Here is a 19,965-nt window from a genome sequence, read left to right on the forward strand (position 1 = left end):
AGACAGAGTCAAGTCTCAGTTAAAGAGGCAGAAACACCGAGCAATCTGTAACTCACAGTAACCCAACTACTGATGGGGTAACGGACAACAGCTGCAGCCTCCGGTTTATCCTTTCTTCCACAGTTGGTTATAAAGGCAGAAAAAAAACTCTAGAAAAACCCTACAATTTTCATTTCTTTCCTATTCCAAAGAAAAAAAAATAAACAAAGAAATATTTTTTTAAAGAGGTAAATAAGCTAGTCACGTATCTTGACACCTACTTTGTGCAGAAGAACATTAATTTTATGTTCCTCACTTCCTGAACACTGAACCAGATGGACACCTCAGGATCTCAACTGCAACTGAACATCTAACCAGGTGCTGAGGCATCAAATTCTGAAGTGTCCAGTGTTCATCACTGGCCACAACAAAGATTTCTTAACTGCTATTCAGTAAGGCAAGACTTGTTTCTTGACTAGTCACCTGAACACTCCTATCACTTTAAATATACCATATGGGTTGTTTCCTTCTCCATCTGTCTTCACGTGACTTAACCCTCTAGTAACCTACTAGGAAAGGACTTACGTTTTCAAAACTTCCAGCTAAATCATGACGATCCTTCTAAAGGACGGACAGCCCTCAACAAGACTCTGGCCTTGTCAACAGATTTTAAAATTTTTTTCTTTAATTTTTAATTTAATTTTAAATTAATTTTTAATTTAATTTTTTTTAAAAAAATTTCTTTAATTAAAGCAGAAAACAAGTTTTCATCAACAAGGAACTAAGACAAGTCTCTTTTTCACTTGTCATTCTCTAAAATGATCAGGAAGAATGACCTGACAGGAACGCACTTCTAGAACTCTAGAAGTGCATAATTATTTCCCATCTATGGACGCTTGCCTATGGATGAAGAGCACTTCCTTGAGCTACCCACTAGGAGACCAAAAGTTTACAATTCCAATAAGGACCTTTTGCCTGATTCTAATTAAAAGTGCAGTACTCGTACCCAATTTAGAGAAGATCAATAGAATATGAATTTAAACATTACAATTTAAGTCCATCAATATCTCCTATTCTGACATAGCCATTACCTACCAGACCTTTACTCATTTTGTGCCAAAGAGGAGCATCAACCATAATTCATCTTCTTATTATTTTTTAGATGCACTATTTTTACCATTTTGCAAACCTAAATTCCCTATACAGCTATCTGGACATGTAGTTTCTAAAAAGGTCCTTTCTTACTCTGTAAAATTTTTTCAGGATCTGGAAAGAAAAAGAAACAGCAGACAAAAAAAAAAACCCACTAACACACAAAACAAACAAACAAAAAAAACCAAAAACACAAAAAAAAAAAAATCACTCTCTCTCTATCGCTAGGTCTTCGATAAGATGATGCCAGCTGGTAGACACTTGTGCACAGGAAACCACACTTACCAAAACAACTTTATGTCAGCCCCCCTGCCTCCTAAGAGCACACAGCAGAGCTGCACGCTGCCAGCTCCTGCCTTCAACGGGGCAAGCTGTTCTAGCAAGGGCCACGCTGTCAAATTGTTCATTCTCATGTGAAGCCTTTGAGAAACCTCAGCTCCTTCCTGGAATGGAGCCTTGCCAGGGACATCAGTCTGTTGCTGGTGACACGCTCTATACACAATTCGGTGGCTTCCTGCTCAAATCAGTACATAATTTGAGCCTCTGGCATATCTTTCTGGAACATTTCACATACTAACCCACAAGATCAGCCGCCTCTTCAGTTACCAGGTAACTCTGCACCTTTTCTTCACTGACACTGACCTGGATTGCACTGACCACAGGGCACATGGCTTGCTGTTGCCCAGTAAATAAAAGCTAGACAGTATGATTCACTGACATAGACAAAAGAAACAGCTAAATACACATTTAAACACAATTATCAGTAAATAACTTCAGAAATAGTGAAAAAACGCAAACAAAATTTAATCCATTTCTGCCAAAGAAATATTATGATGGAAATCACATTCGTAAACCACGTTGTTTTACTGAGGACTGTTGCACTTGGCTTCACTGAATTAAGTCAGAAACTAACTCAACAAAGAAAGTATACGACCTGCTGCTAGTATCACACACTGAAGTACAGTCCTACATCTGACTCCAGCCGTGCGGTCATGAGTCAAGGGAGCTCTCGACTCAGGATCAGGGTGCATACAGCTAAATGGAAAAGTAAAAGTGCTTCTTGGTGTTTGCTGAGCAAATCCAGCACACTGAATTTCTGAAAAAGGCAGACTGTTTCCACAGAGACTCCAAGTAATTTGGAGCCCAGAAATTATACTTTATGAAAAGCATATCAATCAGTAAGTACACTCTCCAAAATTATTTGTAAATAATAAAATCTGTCAGACTTCTTCTACAGTGAATAAACTATATTTATATAATAAAACCACATAAATTAAGCCAAGCCATAAACAACAGTAGCATTTGCACAATATAAAACAGTATCACAAACTCTTATCACCCTGCAAATGGAATAGGCCTAAGAAACACAGTCTGCAATTTGAGTCACAGAATTTCAGGGTATCTTGGATGTAACAACTGTATACTATCCCAAAGTTCCTGCAGGTAGTTTTACTTATGTTTTAGGACAGTCATTTTTTTTTTAAGGAAAAAAAAATATTAAAAGTACTCTATTTTACAGTCACCTACAGTACTTCTCTTGAACCAAAATTATTGTTCTGTAGTTTGAGAGGTTTTCAATCTATGAAATTACTCACTGCTGATGAAAGCATTAACAATCCAAGACTTCACTTAAAGCATTTACGCATAATTGAGCTGGATTCTTTGCAATGCTGTTACTCTGCCTGAGCCAATGAAATAAATTATTTTCATAAAAAACTGCACTCCAACTAAGAGTAAAGTTTAGGAGTATCTCACAATATCCAAAGGAAACAGAAATGAAGGAGTAATCCCAGACTCCAATGTGCAGCCAGTGCAGGCTCTGGGGAGCACACAGCACATAGGCAGACAAGAAGAGGATGGATACTTCTTCCAGGCCAGCAAACCACCAGCTGCCAGCACTTTAAATCACTACAATACAATACAGTCATCTAAGGTCTCCAGGGAAACCTCAGCATCATCACAGAAATCCTACTGCAGCTCAGTCATTCTTCTGGGGATGTGCCCTGTGTTCCAGAAACTGGGAGCTTGTTTCTTATCATTCACGTTTTGAAATGTAGGCCAGCAACTCCAACATAGCATGTTCTGATGTATGCTTTTATTATCCCAGTCCTTCATAACAGCAAGAGCAAGGGATTAAGCAGCATTATTTTTCCCCTTTAATATTTACTGAGATAATTACGTATCGGTTGTAATACAAGATACACTGCACAGTGCAAAACGACAGAAGGGGTATGCCATTTTATCCGAATCTTTGTCCCATAACACGTGGGGAAGTACATGGCTGATCATCCTGGGTATGTTCCTCCAGAAAAGTTTAATGATAGCAAACTTTTCCAAACGCACCAAACAGACAGACTCAGCTTTTTCATACAGTGCCTTTTTTGGGAGTCACATTAAGTTATACCTTAAAAAAAAAACAAAAACAAACAAACAAAAAAGAAAAACAACCCCACCCTATTTTAAAAAACATTATTAATTACTAAAGCCATCTGTGCTTCTAGAGAACAGTCCCTTCTATCCCCTCTTTCCTTCCTACTGGGCTGCACAGTGAAGATGCAGCAGTATATTTACAACCATTTTTATGCTACAAGATGTTACACCACAACAAAACTGCTTCGCTGCAAGGTGAAGAAGAGAGGTGGGAAGAAGTTTACATAACCAGACATTATCAACAAAAGCAAGAGGATGGCAAACCACACGCCGTAGGCATTTAATTCCTAGAACTGTGTCCTCCTCTTTCTCACTCTGCTTTCCAATTTGTTTTAATTCCATAGAAGAACGTTAGTCATTTCATAATGCACTGCGAAGCCCAAATGCCAACAGCTTTTCTTGTCTCAACAAAACGCACTGAGCTGAAATTAAATTAGAACTGGCTTGAACACTTTTATTTTGCTTCTACCCACCTAGAACATGTACCCCATTCAAAGTAAACATGCTTAGTCACTGAATAATATGAAGTATAAAAGAAAAAGTTACACTGTAATAAACAGAGAGGCATTTCAAAACAATCTTGATTACTATCTCTGAATCTGGCTGCAACCAGCTAGCTGAAAGGGGCATTATTGTGATGGGAACAGCATGGTATTTCAATGCGAGAAAGTAAATACATTCTACCAGATACTAGCACAGGAGTTGAAATCCACCCAAGAAAACCATTTGCATTATCGGTTTGCATTATTCTGCTGTAACGTTTTGACACTGAGTTTAAACATTAAGCTGCAAGTACAATGCCTCTTTTTTAAAACCAATGCAGTTTCTTGGGGCAAGATCTGACATGACTAGTCAGATTTCCTGTCCATTAGTTTCCCCCAAACAAACAAACAACAACAAAAAAAAAAAAACCAAAAGAGTCATCGGTTCAATTTTTTATTTGTCCAGTAAATAGATCAAGACATTACACATCTGCAACAGAGGTTTACAGAGCCTCATTGCACAAACATCCTGGGCCCAATGCTACAGCCTTTATTGAAACAAATCTCTCATGATGGCAGCCAGTACTAGTCTGCGCTGTCTCTATTTTCATTGGACTGTCCAATGTAAAAACTTAAAAGGGAAGTCAATAACTTTGAAGTCCCACTTGACCGAAAACTATTAAAACATGCAGCTTGAATTTTTTCACAGGCTGATCTTTACCACAGGTAACTAGAATTGATTCACACTTACATTCTTTTGTCTATATACTAAAAATTGTGTTCAGCTCTAGGCTCCTCCTGTACTGGCGTTACAGGAAGGAACTTTTGGGGGAACTTCGGGGGAACTTGGGGGAAGGAACTTTTTAACAAGTATGTACAATGCCTAAAAAAGATTCCAGAACCACTATTAGACCACTGAGCATTGTAAGACTGCAAAGCATCAAATGATTTTTAGCACAGATAAAACATCTTTGTAGATCTATGCCCTGTGTATTTATTAGATTGCAATTTCTGCTTGGTCTCTTCTATGTCTTTTCTTATCCAACAATGCAGTCGACTTTGTTCAGGGTTCGTTCTTTGTTGCCTTTCACAGAACTAAAAGAAAGAGGGAGGAAACAGAAACAACACAACCCATATAAATTAGTTTTTAAACTGACACGGCTGTCCAGTGGTATGCATGTTGTCCGCAGCTTCTTCAGTTCTTAAAAAAAAGAAAATTTTTTTTTTTATACATTTATATGGTTTTGACTTGAGAGTGCCCCTTTAAGTAAGGTTTGCTGATTCAGACTATCTCCACACAGTTGCCAAAAAAAAAAAAAAAACAAACCAAAACCAAACCTCTTGAGTTATGCTGTGACTTGAAGGTTTACACAGGGAATCCTCATACCTAGAAATAACACTAAGAAGCACATCTACATTTTTGCTGGAAGACTGGTGTCAAAGATTATATATATATAAAAAAAAAAAAGACTGCTTGACAAATATCCTATATGAGACTGTACTTCTAAAACTGAAAAGAATGGAACTTTGCTACTGCTGGGCTATAAATGAAAACTGGATCTGTTCGTTAACAAAGGTATTAAAATCAATGGCCTCTAACACCCGATGGCACGTCAACCTAAGCAGCATGAGCAATGCCTTGCTCCATACGTTACCCTGCACTCCTGGGAGTTTATCCTGGTATAGTGTTGTCCATGCCCCTGATTTGCTATATTTTGATTTGCAAGTCAAGGTCAAGAAGTAATTTACCAAAATCCTTGTTGCTAACACATAAGCTGCAGGCTTCTGTAAAGCCCTCTTATTATGCTAAAAAGGTCTCAACAACTGGAATATAAAAAGATATAAAATTGTCATAATCACTCTGAAAGCTGCTTTATATCTTTAAATGCTTTAGCATGTTGAACTGAACAACAGGGATGTAATTTCTTTTTAACTTGCATAAAATAGTGTATACATATTCTAATTAAAAACTTTATGTTGCAGTGTATTATCTCATCTGAGTTACCAGTGAATGGGCACCAATCAGGTTAAAAAAAAAAAAAAAAAAAAAAAAAAAGCTGTATTGTAATAAATGCCATAAAATAAATAATGTAAGGATAATTCCTGCCCCAGAAACCTTGCAATTTAGGACATGAAGAAAGAATCCTTAAGGGATCATATACCAAAAGTACCTAACATTCCTGAATTGACATTTACACTGTGCTGTACTTTAGTTCATACTGTAAGGGCTAAGCTGGAAGGATGCAGATTTTTCTGATGTGCACTGCTGAAGGCTGTTGTGTATCTCATTGCTCACAAGACAATGAAGCCTTCATGTCAGGCACTATCGCAACATTTAAGATTAATATTGAAAAAATAGCATGATCAGAACAGTGGGAGTGGCAGGGGGTGTGTATCTTACTCTATTCAGCCCAAGTCCTGGTTTAGAACAAAGAAATCTAATTTTTCAAGTCCACTACACTCAGATACGCCTATGCTCAAAAGATATGGGGAGGGGAGCTAGATGGTGGAATTACCAAACCAATATCAAACAGCAAAGAAAGAGCTTTCAGGCTGTGCCCCTAATCCCTTCCTACAGGATCAAATGTGTCCTAACAGCCACTCCTTGCTCTGCTGAAACTGAGCTAAAAATTAATTTTGAAGAAATTATATCAGCCTCAATACTGTCATCTACAATTCCAGTAATCTCTCTCCATCTTGAAAAAGTGCAGTCTGTGACAGCTGGTTTCACAAACTAAGGGGTGGGTTTTTTGGAAAAAGAGCATTTTTAGCATTGTTAGCCTAGTCCTACAGTCAGAAACGTTTGCATCTTGAGACAACTTCGTGGATATACACTTCACTTGGACAGAATAATTGGAGCCACCGTGGATGTATAGTTAGGACACTGTCAAATACAATCCTGAAGCTAAATTAAGTATTTCACCTGCAAAACATAGAAATGGATTTAGCCATATCCCAAGCTCTGACAGGCTGGGCTTGTGCAGTTGCAGTATGCTGAACTCGGGTCAGTTTTATTCTCATAGATGGCATATCTCCTGCCAAGTAACTCCTGACACTAGATCCCCGTTACCTTTCTTTCTCAGGTCAAATTTTAAGAACAAAAAAAAAAAACAACCCCAAAACACCAACAACCACAGAACAAAACAAAACTAAACCCCACACACCAACAAAACAGAAGCTATTCAATTACCTATGAGATAGAATAGCCTCTCTCTTCCCCTCCACCCCGCCGCATCTTCAGCTTTGCTTCTGAGTGTTATTAAGCAACTGCCAACTTTTTAGAGGCAGTGAGTAGACTAGTACAAAATTATAACAACCAACAACTATAGCACCACTCATGAAGGATGTCAAAACACTCTGCAGACAAGTGTCACCGAGTATTTACTAATACCTTGGAAGGTGACGATAAAATCTCTTCCTAAAGATAGGAAGCCACAAGAAAGGGAAAAAAATTAAGTGACTTGCTCCAACTTTTGCAAGGCCAAAACATGGCCCAGAACAGGAAAGCAATAATAGCAGCATAGAACTAGATGATCTACAGAGCTGCTTTCCATATCAAGCTCAAACAAGAATGAAAGATGTAAGACTGAAAACCAGTAAGGTTTGCGTACCCTGCTTCTCATCAGTTCCTCAAGGAACACCATCCCGCCAATCCTTATTTCACAGGCTTTGCTCAGAATGAGCTACACGGAGAGAGAACAAACCACACCTCCAGTGAGGTACTCCTCATACAGTAATTTTTTTCTATTATTATTATTTTCCTTTTTAACAATGAAAGCAATAGACCAGCAAGTGGACACACACAATTCTGGCCTATAAATCTTGCTTGTTAAAATAGTATTTTAACAGTTGCAATAGTACTACAGTAAGAGACAGACTGCAACAGCCTTCGGAAAGGCACCTTAGACGAGGCGCAGAGTGATTTTGAGTTGAATGCAAGGCTCGTATTGACTTTGGTTACACGCTTGTAACACCCACGCTTTGTCAACAGACATTGCTGAACATGAAGAGACAACTTTTGTTAAAATTATGTTTCAGTCATTAAGAGATGTGCTAATTACCAGCTGAACTGAAGACTACTCAGCTAAGCAAAACATGCCCTGCTAAAGCCTTTAAGACAGTATTATTTAGTTTCTAAAACCCGAAGCGTGATGATAGCATGAAGAGGTGGAATGAAAAAAAAAAAAAAAAAAAATATATATATATATATATTTGCCCACTTTCAGTCATCTTTAAATAAGAATTCCTCTACAGGTTTTAAAATTAACTGAGAAGTATTGTCTTCTCTTCCACTTCCACAAAAAGAAAAAAAAAAGACAGGCTTCTGTGTTATTTCTTCTTATTTGTACTTTATGTACACAGAAGCACATATTTTTTTTAACTTAAACGATGAGTTGGCTTCTTAGTAACTGACGGATTCCATGTAATGGTTTATGAAATTAATATTATCAGAGAAGGAATGATCATTTAAATTACCGATTACTCTTTAAGGAAGAGAAGTACGTCACCTAACAAATACCATAGGTCTACCATTTCACAACTTTTAGGTATATAATTGTATAGCTCTTAACAAAATTATTCAGAGTAAGGTGTCAGTTATTATCTGTAACACTTTGAAGAAATACTTCCACGGGTCTTTCAGATGAACCAGGCAAAGCAACACCTTTGCAATCCAAGTTTTGGTTAAAATTTCAAATTACTCAAGGAGGTCTTAACAAGTATTGAAATGCTGCTAAAGGCAGTGGCTATTCTTTTAGATATCATCACCATTTATTAAGGGAATGGAAAAAAATATCAAAAACTAAGCCCACAAAAAGGCTAATGTAATTTTACACGACTGGAAAATCTCTCATACTTTGTAGTACTATGATTGTGGTCTGTAAAGAAAAAAAATTCCATTTAAAAAAAATGGAGAGAATGAAAGTTACATGAAAATACACGGAGAACATTCTGACACTAAATTACAGAGGGATGGAGACAACTTCTTAGAACTGTATAATGCAACGGTTAACACAGCAATGTAATTCCCTCTGCCATTTCTACCTGTGAATTTCAAAGTCTGTTTGCAGTTTTCAAAAGCCACATTGCTCAGCATCTGAATCATGAAAAACTACTCACTGTATCAATTATCTGATGATGCCAAATTACCTGAAGAACTACCTGTGTATCTTTCCGCATAATTTGAGATCAGTTCAATAAATGTTTTTAACACACCAAATATCTGAGCGCTGCGATTATATCTTTGTTCTCACAATATTCTTCTTCAGTTGTTATACTGTGGGGAGGGGGCTATACTCAATTAAAGCGAGCAGTTTCTTTTCAAGGATAAATTAGAAATGAAAGCAGGGCAAGCTCAGTGAAGATTACAGGGCACTGTTTATTTAACTGAGCATAACTAAATCACAGATATATAAATCAGAGCATGTATTTCTTGACAAATTGATTCAGCTGATTTAGTTTTGAAAATTGAAGTGTCACAAAGATCATTATAACAAAAAAAAAATATACACAGCAATAAAGTTCACTATTTTTTTAGAAGTAGTCTACTCCATGCCAATTCACAGCTACTCATGCAAGTATTGCCTACATCTCATGTGTTTTAAAATTAAGAAACATTTACAAAATAAACGTGTTTGTATAGCAAAGACTGACTGCAATCATACACTTTTGATTTCCCCACATCTGGAAATGCACTCACATTACACAAGGCTTTTAGTTCACCACAAGAAACGTGTTAGAAACGAACATACAGGGATCTGTACAAAACTTGGAGAGCACCAAACCTGAATAAATCAACTGGCAGACTGTCACCATAGCCATCATCATAGCCAAAACCCAACACATTTTCTTTTTTCAAAGTCTGCAATTCAGTGAAAGGATCAGCACTGAAAATGAAGATGCAGCAGAGAAATGGTGATTAAGTTTTTATATGTGATCTGGACTACCAGATAAAGGTCTAAGTGAGCTGTGATTCCCCTATGCACACAGGGACCACAGTTTTGCAGTACAGACTTCATTAATAAGAATCCTTCTAAATGAACTCATCCAGACTAGCAGAAATGAAGATCTATAGTTTCCACACCAATCAAACAAAAACATGCAATAGCAACAACACCACTCAAGACTTCTCCATAGTAATGATCACACAGCTCTCTAGAGATAAAAGAGGAACACAGAAGAGTGATACTGCTGTTTCTTCTTCCTATGCATCTAAGCACTCATACATATTTACTACCAACTCAGTCCAGAAAACTAAGTGATCATCAGCTGTCTTTATTTTTCAAAGTAAACATAATTAACAGCTAAGTTCACAAGAGACATTTAGGGTACTTGCTCTTACGCGCACAATCCATACATCCATTCACAAACGTACCAATACAGGTTATCCAGTTCACCAACAGTACACCAACTTTTTAACTCTCTGGTCCGAGTACAGTTAAGCACCATGTTTCTTCCAAGGTGTCAGTCTTAATTAATTCAACACGGGAAGAGACAGCAACCACTCCCATAAAAGCCGTGCAAATACTTCCACCACCTGACGCAAAGACTAGTTTAGCTGTAAGATATTTTATTGTACGAAGACACATACACAACATGGCACGCGGTTACAAACTATTTTTGTGTGACTCTCATTGGAATCACAGAATAGTTAGGGTGGGAAGGGACCTTTCAAAGCCATCTAGTCCAACTCCCCCGCAAGGAGCAGGGACACCTCCAACCAGATCAGGTTGCTCAGAGCCCCATCCAACCTGGCCTTGAATGTTTCCAGGGATGGGGCATCCACCACCTCTCTGGGCAACCTGTTCCAGTGTTCCACCACCCCCATTGTAAAAAATTTCTTCCTTATATCTAGCCTAAATCTACCCTCTTTTAGTTTAAAATCATTAACCCTTGTCCTATCGCAACAGGCCCTGTTAAAATGCTTGTTCCCATCGTTCCTGCAGGCTGCCTTTCAGTACTAGAAGATCGCTTTAAGGTCTCCCCCAAGCCTTCTCTCCTCCAGGCTGAACAGCCCCAACTCTCTCAGCCTGTCCTCAGACTGGAGAGGTGCTCTAGCTCTCTGATTATCTTCAGGGCCCTTCTCTGGACTCACTCTAACAGGCCCATGTCCTTTTTATGTTGGGGGCTCCAGAGTTGGACACAATACTGGAGGAGTGGTCTCATGAGAGCAGAGTAGAGAGGGAGAATCACACTGGCCATGCTTCTTCTAATGCAGCCCAGGATATAATTGGTCTTCTAAGCTGTGATAGGATAACCCAAAGGAGATCGTTTTATCATAATTTTTTGGCCAGGCTACGCATTTGTGCAGATTCCAGTACTCTCCCAGTCTGGAGAGGGGTGAGGGGTGGGCAACAGCACACAGAGCCAAACATACGTAATGCTTTAGGATGCATCCAAGTATACGAGCGTCTGCTTGAGGTTCACAAAATTATACTGACGATACCTGAATGCAGGGAAGCAGCAACCTGTGCAATTAAAAAACTATGTCCATTTTGTTCTGACCTGGGCCAAGGTCTTCTCAAAAGCTATTCCTCTTCCATGCCACTTGCTATAGTCATGGGTCAAAGAAAAGCCACAATGTATTTCATGGCTGAAAATCAGAGCATCAGCAAAAAGAACAGCCAGACTCTGCTAGATATTGCCAGATTTGAAGGATTTGGGGGAAAAAAAATAAAAATCACTATATCAGTTCAGTTGCAGCAGAGAGATTACAGCACCTACAGTCTTTCCCCAGGATAAATGTAGATGTACAGCGGGGGCTACTTCTCCTAGCTTCAGAGCAAGCAGAAGAGCCTGCCAGGGTCTCACAGCCCCAGCTGTTGCACCTGGGAAAATACAGCACCACCAGCCCCCTGGAAAACTGAGCAGCAGCTGAATCTCCTCTCCACTCAGGCTGCCCTATTCAACCCCTCAATTATTCTGCCAGGTCACACCTCTCCTCCCCACCCCCAGAAACCCCCACCTTCTGCTTCAGCATGGGAATTCACCAATCAAAGCAGATAAGCACGTCATGTGAGGGATGGCAGACACGTTGAGGGGAATTTCCAAGAGCTCCCCTGCACCTGCAGCGTACACGGATACAGGAGATTTCCCATGTGAGAATTACAAGCTGAGCAGCGATGCTGAAGTATTCACGTTACCTGCAACTAACGGCTCTTATGCCAGACTGCAGCACCTAATTTGCAAGCTGCTCTGATATACCTGCAATCACATTCCATCTTCTCTTGTCATTTAATGTATGAAAATTATTCCTAAGCATATTTTGCTAGGGAAGCGTTACACAAACAACACAGACTGAAAGACCAGAAAGCAATAATTAGTCCATCTATTCTTTGCATGTCAGACATGCAGTACAGCTCTCCGAATCGAGCAGAGCACCCAATTAGTCTGCATCAAACCTCAAGAACTATATTTAAAGGAAAAAAAAAAATAATAATCATCCAACAGCCCTGTCTGCTTTGTGGTCAAGGTTTAGGAGCAATACACAGTCCACTTCATCACCGCAACGTGCCACCCAACCTCTCCTTCAACAAAGTTATGCTTCATTGTCATCTCTGCAAACAAACCTACTGCTAATTCATCAGCCTCTCTCACCGTCCTTCTTCAAAAATCCTTTTCCTTCCCTGATCAGGGTCCTTCATAGAAAAGATTATACCAATCCTGTTTGGTTCAACAGATCTCTTAGCCCAGCCAGAGTAACCACTCCATGCCTCAATTTCCTACTTCCCAATGAGGCATTCACCTTTGTGGTGGCTCAGCAGCTAAAACACCACACAGTCACTCACTCCCTCCCCCTTCACCACCCTCCACAATGAGATGGGGATGAGAATCGAGAAAGAAGGCAAACCTCATGGGTTGAGATAAAAACAGTTTGAGAGAGCAACAGAAGAAAAGTAAACAGATATGGAAAACAAAAAAAAACCAAACCCAATAACAGAAAATACTTAAGCAGATAATACACAGTACAGTAGCTCACAGTGAAACCCAATGCCCAGCTCCCTCCCAAGTAGCAAGAACTTTTCTCTCAGCACCATTCCCACTGTATATACAGAGCACGAGTCACATGGTATGGCTAATTTGGGTAAACTGTCCCAGCTGTTTGCTAATTAGTAACCTATCCCAGCTCTGTCCCCCAACCACAGGTGCCACCAGCAGCAGTTCCTCTCCTACCTCAGGTAAAAATTAACTCTATCCTAGCTGGAACCGGGACAACCCTCCATTCCCACTCACTGTCTTCTGAGGGGAATTCTGTAAGAATTAGAGTAACATGTCCTTATGTCTTCATAACAAAAAGCAACTTGCATAAATGCATCAATATTCAAAATTGTTGGTTTGTTTGTTGTTTTTTTTAAGAACTTTTATCTTAATTTGTGTATTTCAAAACAAATAGGCTCTTACTACTCCTTTCCTCCCCATGTCTCCTTCCAGCAGCTGCAGCAGCGCTACAGATGTCTAAAGGCAGAGACAGGGGCAAGCACCCTGGATCCAGAACACAGCCTCAGCTAAGAGGAGAGTAGAGAAGATCTGTACATGCAACAAGTATAGCACATACAGCAACATCAGTAATGAACATCTCCACAAGCTTTGGAAGGAAAACCAAAAAGCAAATGTGAGAGACATGGCGATTTCAGGCATGGGAAATACGCGTGTTCAAGAAGCAGAAAAACGGGAACAGAAAACCCTGTAGAGTTTCGGAATGGCCTAAAAGATCAAGGAGGAAAAATTAGGGCTTTGTTATGAGAAGCTCTTTCATCCAGTCTATCTTGTTCAAAACCACAGCTCACATCTCACAAGACCTTCCTTATTACTTGTTATTTTCCACAACATCACACTGCTCACAGGATTGTGGAAACTCTAGATCGCTGCTATCCAAGAGATGCTTCTTACTAACCTTTCAAGTCCTTACTCTTTTTGCCCCCTTTATTAGTCACTAACCTCCTGAATGATTGCTTCCAATCTGCAGGAGTGTGTGCGCTCAAGTTCAATACAGAAATTGTTAGAAAAGAAAATCTGTCTATAACTTCAAGAATAAAAAGCCTGCTCTTTAATACCTTTTTCATACCCCTTTCCTCCTTACCAAAGTGCACGCAAACGTTTCTGAAGTTGAATATATATTCTCTCTCACATGGCATACCGCTAGACCAACTGCACATATGAAATACTTTTCTCTAACTATTTCATAGGTGGATGATATCTAAGTTTTTTTATCTCTTTGCATTTTCAGATGGTATTATACACAGAAACAACAGGATACAAACACCAAGCCTAGATTAAAACTTTTCAAGTAAATGAAATCAGTACAACATTTGAAAAGGAACAATGCAGAGTATTCAATCTGAACAGTGACTCTTGAACCTAGCACGTATAACATTATACATCTTCTCACGGTCTTCTAAAATTGCCAATTGCAAGGTCAGCTCACAAAGGAAGTTATAATTTCAGAGCCCAAAGTAAACTGAATAGAGCCAGCTTCTTCAGAAACGAGAGGGCAGAGGTGTGTGGTTACTTCAGCAACACCCATTTCAAGAACTTCCCAAACAGACCTTACAATAGACCACATTCCAAACAGCCTGTCTCACCTCATTTGCCTAAAGCTCCCAGTTATTGTTACTGGTCAAGGAAATAAGCTCTTATTTTGAGAAAAGGCCAAGCGAGTGACCCTTGACACTCCAAGTGTCGGGCCTCACGGTGATATGATAACAGCTTCCATGGCAAACGGAAAGCAAGGCCCTAACTTTAGATGTATGACAGCTGCCAATCACCTACTTAACTCAAGTTGTGATCACTTTCTATCATAAAAAGAAAGATGAGAGACAACACTGGAAATTCGGAGCACTTATTGGTTATGGAAGAGGGTTTCTATCAGACAGCATGCAGCAATTGTAGAAAGCCAGATTATGGACTCACCTACTCATTAAACAGGGGAGGACAAGTGAGACTGCTCCATGTCACATCTATAGTCTTCGTGATCTATGCTGTCTGTCCTATGACCAGCGATTAACCGTTGGTGGGACAGGATCAAGCCTGAGCTCAACACCAGTAACTGGCAACGGAAAAGAATGGGAAGCCACAAAGTAATAGCCCCATCTGCCACAGAAACCTAAACCACAAAAAAGGCAAGTGGCCTTAAAAGCGGGAGACCTTGTATTTCTCCCTTTTTATTAGCAGATACACTACATTTAGGCAACCTAACCTTTCAGTGACACCTGCACTGCTCTCCAGGAACAGGTTCCCTTCCACAGAAAGATTGACTGGTGCTTCTTAGAACTCCGGAGGTAAAATTAAACATTACAACCATTCACAAACACCATTCATCCAAGTAACAGGCAACCAGGACAGTATCACTTCCTAACAGTCTGCCTAAGGGTTAGGCTCTTCAGTAGAAAGGAAGAGAGAGTTTTGTTTCATTCTTCTCCAAAAATCCAAATTCTTTGGCTGTTGCACAGGTACAGCTTTAATGAGTTCTTCATTCAGTGGATAATACCTAGAATGACTTGTACAGCCAAACTAACAAAAGAAACCACAGCACTCCACTACCTTATGTAAGCTGATGTAGGTCTTCAAAAGGAGAGGATGTAAGTATTGATTTTTCTCCAAGATCCCAGCAGTGATCTTACAGGGAAAAGATCGACAACTTATCATCCAGAAGTCTGCCAGAGAGGAGACTTATCTAAAGCCACAGTTGTGCTGGACCATCTATTTCTGTGCCTCACATAAGCCGCTTGGGAGCATACTGCCCTGAAAATTACAGAGTCCCAGCATCAGCGCTGTGAAGACAGCTGCGAAAAGGCTGTTTTGATGCTCTTCCCCACATTGTGGCCCTAGTGCAGGCACTCAGATACATTAGCATGTCTTCCTGGAACGTGGAAGTTACTACAAGGCATAATTAATTAATGAATTCCAGAATGGCTGGGAATCTGTTGTCTTCTGCAGTTTCACAAGCCACTTAATCTATATTTACAAAAATTCCAGAAACCACTACCATAAGAAGATGGGCGAGGACCAATAAGATAGATTTTCATGGCTTAGTGCTCACAGGGTGAGAGCCAGCAACGCAAGCTGGTTAACGTCAAAGCACAGTATTTTTCGTATTTTATGCCACTGCCATCCCATATATTCAAACTCTCTACAGGTCACATCTTTGGGAAAACAAAGTTCAAAAATCACACAACAAAGCCAACTCACGCTCTTCCTGCAGCAGCAAGAGGACCACAAAGCCTGCTCTCAGAAAGTCTCACCAAATAAAATTTATCTTAGCCTTTGATGCATACACTTTGGTAATTTTGATGTGGCGTTACACATGCATCTTTCATAAGAAAGAGATGTCCTAAACAGTATAATCAAAAAACTTTTGAAGACTTAACAGACTGGGTCATAAACATCACCACTGTGTGCAACTTCTGCAGACATCAAAAAGTCTTCCCAAAATTGGATGCATTACATATCTTGCAAAACTCAAATGAACTCAAGCCATCAATTTTGCAATTTTTGAAGTAGCACAATGAATCTATTTATTAGAGAATGGAACTAAGCCCAAGCTACTGATTAGCCATCCTACAAATAATGCTTATGCAACCTTTAATAACGATTTCCACTACAATCAACTAGAGATTTTATGATTTGGAAAATTTCACTTCTAAATAATTTACAACAATTCCCTGAATCTAATGGGACAGATGATTGAAACTACAGAGGAAACCAGCCTTCTCCAAAAATTGATGAGGTATCAATTTTCATAACTAGCCCCTCTTAAGTAAGACGCCTACATTAAGTTTTTGTTCTCATTTTTAAAATTCTGGTAAGTATTCCTCTGTCCCTTTCTCCCTGTTTCCTGGAAAAGGGATTAATTCAAATTTAAGGAAAATATTAACACCACAGTTTCAGACTTCAGTCTTTGGCAAATGACGAACAGGAAGGAATCGCATTTGAGCTGTTAAAACCACCGAGGAAAGTAAACCACTGAACAACGTAAGTAGACCACAAAAAAATAGCAAGTTAAAAAAATTAAAGAGAAATACAAAATAAAACATTGCAGGAAGCATGGAAATTATACCCCTACAAGTTTGCAACACAGTCTATGTAAATCTAATGACAATAAAGCCATCAGTTCCTACAAAGCTGTAAGGAATAGCTGACAGACTCAGCATAGGCCCAAGTTCATCCTCACAGCCAGATATTACTGGAACAAATGGCCAAAGTCTGCAACACAAGTCAGCAGCGCATATCGAGCCCAAACAACTCGCCATTATTTCAGAAAAGGTGAAAGTAGAACACAACCAGTGATTTTGGGTGACATATAACAAAGAGGTATTTCCTGTGTCAGTAAGGGAAATTCATAAGAATTCTCTCTCCTCCCCTCTTTTGGTCTTTCTCTCTTCCCCCTCAAGGTTCTTTCTTCCCTGCGCACTAAGAAAAAGCAGAGAGTGTAGGTTATGCATAAATTCATGACAGAAAATACTGTTTTAGAACAAAGCTCCTGTGCGTGGGCGCATGTCTATAAAATAAAAGGCATTGTTACTCTACCAAGTACGTATCCACATCCAGCAATCAAATCAGATCTTAAAATTTTATTTTGACAGCTACATGCAGTTTTATTTTCACCAGAGGTTTGACTTTCCTATTAATACCTGGGTTTTAGTGATATCATCAAGAGATGAATAGAAAATGACATTTGAAGGCAGAGTGGTATTAACAGTTGTGGAAGAGAATTCTCATGCCTGAAATCTGTAATTTATTTTTAATTACTTTATGAAGTTATCAGTTACAGATAGGAATAAATCTGTTCCCAACTCATACTTAGAAACTGTCTCTGCGTAATACAAAATTGCTCAGCTCCATAGAACAATAATAATGTTGTGGTACATAGCAGTATTAGGTACCTTTGATCAGGAGAAAGCCCACAAATACTGTCGACATTACACTTGCAGAAGTTAGAGAAAATAACCTTAAGCAAGCAATAGCATTAGCTTGCTAAAACTGCAGAATACAACAATCAACACAAAAGTGTTACGAAAGAATCTGCCTCATCCTCTCACGGCATCAGAAATGCGACATTTTCCTCTAGGATCCTCATTAACTCCAGTTATTAAACTGAAAATGCCACGGTGCAACATCAAGTGAAGTTTGGAAAACACGAACATTATTTATGTATCAAGAGAACACGATGCACGCTTTACTGAAGATTTATACTGTGCAAGACTGATTTTGTGTAGCCCCTACTGCCCGCCTTTCTTAGAAACGCATCCCCATGGACACTTTCACATTATATAAACTCCCCTGGAGATAAAGATTATTCTATAACTTTCCAAAATCATCTCCCTTTGAGAAGGTATTACCTAACACAAACACATTGTATACCTCATAAATGCAGTCGATTCCTGGGTTCTTACTAGATGCCAGCATAAAAGAATATTTGTAATTTATGTTCAGATATTAAAAAATGAAGAGTAAAGCTGGAAAACTGTAACTGGAAAGGATAAACAGGAATTAAGTAACAGGTGTCTGACTGCACATAATTCCAAGTCATGCATCAGATACGGTGCATAGCCTTGCTGGCAAAATGGAAATGTGGTTTTTGCACTTTGCTTTGAAAATTACCACCAAGTGGCTTAAAAACATCTGCGTAAGTTACACACACAGAAGCAACACAAGCACTTGGATCCCGAGAGACCTTTCAACACATCTGAAAGAAAACAAAGAGACAAAAAACAAAAATCTTCAAGGGTAAGCCTTGCTTTTTGCAAGGGAGGAGAAAAAAAAAAAAAGGAAAAAAGGAAAAAAAAAAAAGCACTAGAAGAAAGTTATACTTAACTACACAGAAACATTTGTCACACCGCCCAGCACTGACAAAATCCGGATACACACAGAAACTACAGCGAGCTGCAGAGCTGGTAGTGAAGATGAGAAGAATAATTCAACCACCAGTCTGACACACACATATGTTTTATAGATATATTTATATAGAATTTATATAAAACCTCACACACAGACATATGCCTGTCTGTACGCCCATCTCCCCCGAGGCAGCGGGCCGCTTTGCCGAGGCCGGGGGCCGGAGCCGGCGGTTGCCCCGGGCGGGGCGAGGAAACCAAGGTTACGGCCCGGAGCGGGGGGACGGGGCAGAGCCGGTACCCGGGAAGAACGCGATGCCGCCGCCAGACCCGCAGCGGCCCCCAACGGTCGGCCCCCAACGGTCGCCCCGCGCGCGCAGCCCCTCACTGCCGCCTTACCTCAGCCGCCGCCGAGGCGGGAGGCAGTGCGGGCGCCGCCGCCGGCCCCGCCGCTCTGCGCAGGGTGCCGGGGCTGCGCCGAGGCAACGACCTCCTCCGTCCCTCCTTCCTCCTCCGCACACTCTCCCTGTGCGTGTGTGTGTGCAACCCGTCCGCCTCACAGCAGCGGCGGCGGCTCCTCCTCCCCCCGCCCGCCGCCTCCCTTCTCTTCCCGCCTCCCCCGCCCCGGCGGCCCCGCCGCCGCGCCCGCCTCAACCCCCCGCAGCGCGGAGAAAGGCGGCAGGGAAAGGAAGGAGGCGAGTGGGAAACCCCACCGCCACCGCCCGGGCTGGGCGGGCCGCGCCGCGCCGCCCTTCCCGCCTCTACCGGACGCGGGCATCCGCCGCGCAGGGCCGCGGGCAGCGCATGGCAAGTGGGCGGCGGGGCCGCGGGCGCGGAGCTCCGCCTGTGCGGCCCCGGGCGCGGCTGTACCTTACCCTTCGTATCTACACGGGCAGCTCTGGAGCGCAGCGGGGGCTGCGCGGGCAGGGTTCCTGGTGGACGGCCGCACCGGCGTGCCTGTGTTTACTACAGGGAATTACAGGGCGGCTGAATGGGCGAGGAGGAAATCCCCCCCCGTGCTCTCCCCAGGCCTGCTGTCTTCAACGCGGAGACACACAACTAGAGAGAGAGAAAGAAAAAGAGAGGCCGCT

The 19,965-nt window shown here is 40.8% G+C and overlaps 1 protein-coding gene across 2 annotated transcripts in view; it reads right to left on the reverse strand.

The window, feature by feature from the left end:
• PLCB4 (phospholipase C beta 4) overlaps positions 1-19,391 on the reverse strand; it is a 209,709-nt gene extending 190,318 nt beyond the window's left edge. For both annotated transcript variants that reach the window (XM_086744781.1, XM_086744782.1), the window contains exon 1: positions 19,274-19,391. The gene's annotated coding sequence lies outside the window, so the exon portion shown is untranslated. The remainder of the gene's footprint in view (positions 1-19,273) is intronic.
• Between the last annotated feature and the right edge of the window lie 574 nt (positions 19,392-19,965).

This window comes from Chlamydotis macqueenii, chromosome 3 (assembly GCF_036417535.1).
Source record: "Chlamydotis macqueenii isolate bChlMac1 chromosome 3, bChlMac1.mat, whole genome shotgun sequence".
NCBI lineage: Eukaryota > Metazoa > Chordata > Aves > Otidiformes > Otididae > Chlamydotis > Chlamydotis macqueenii.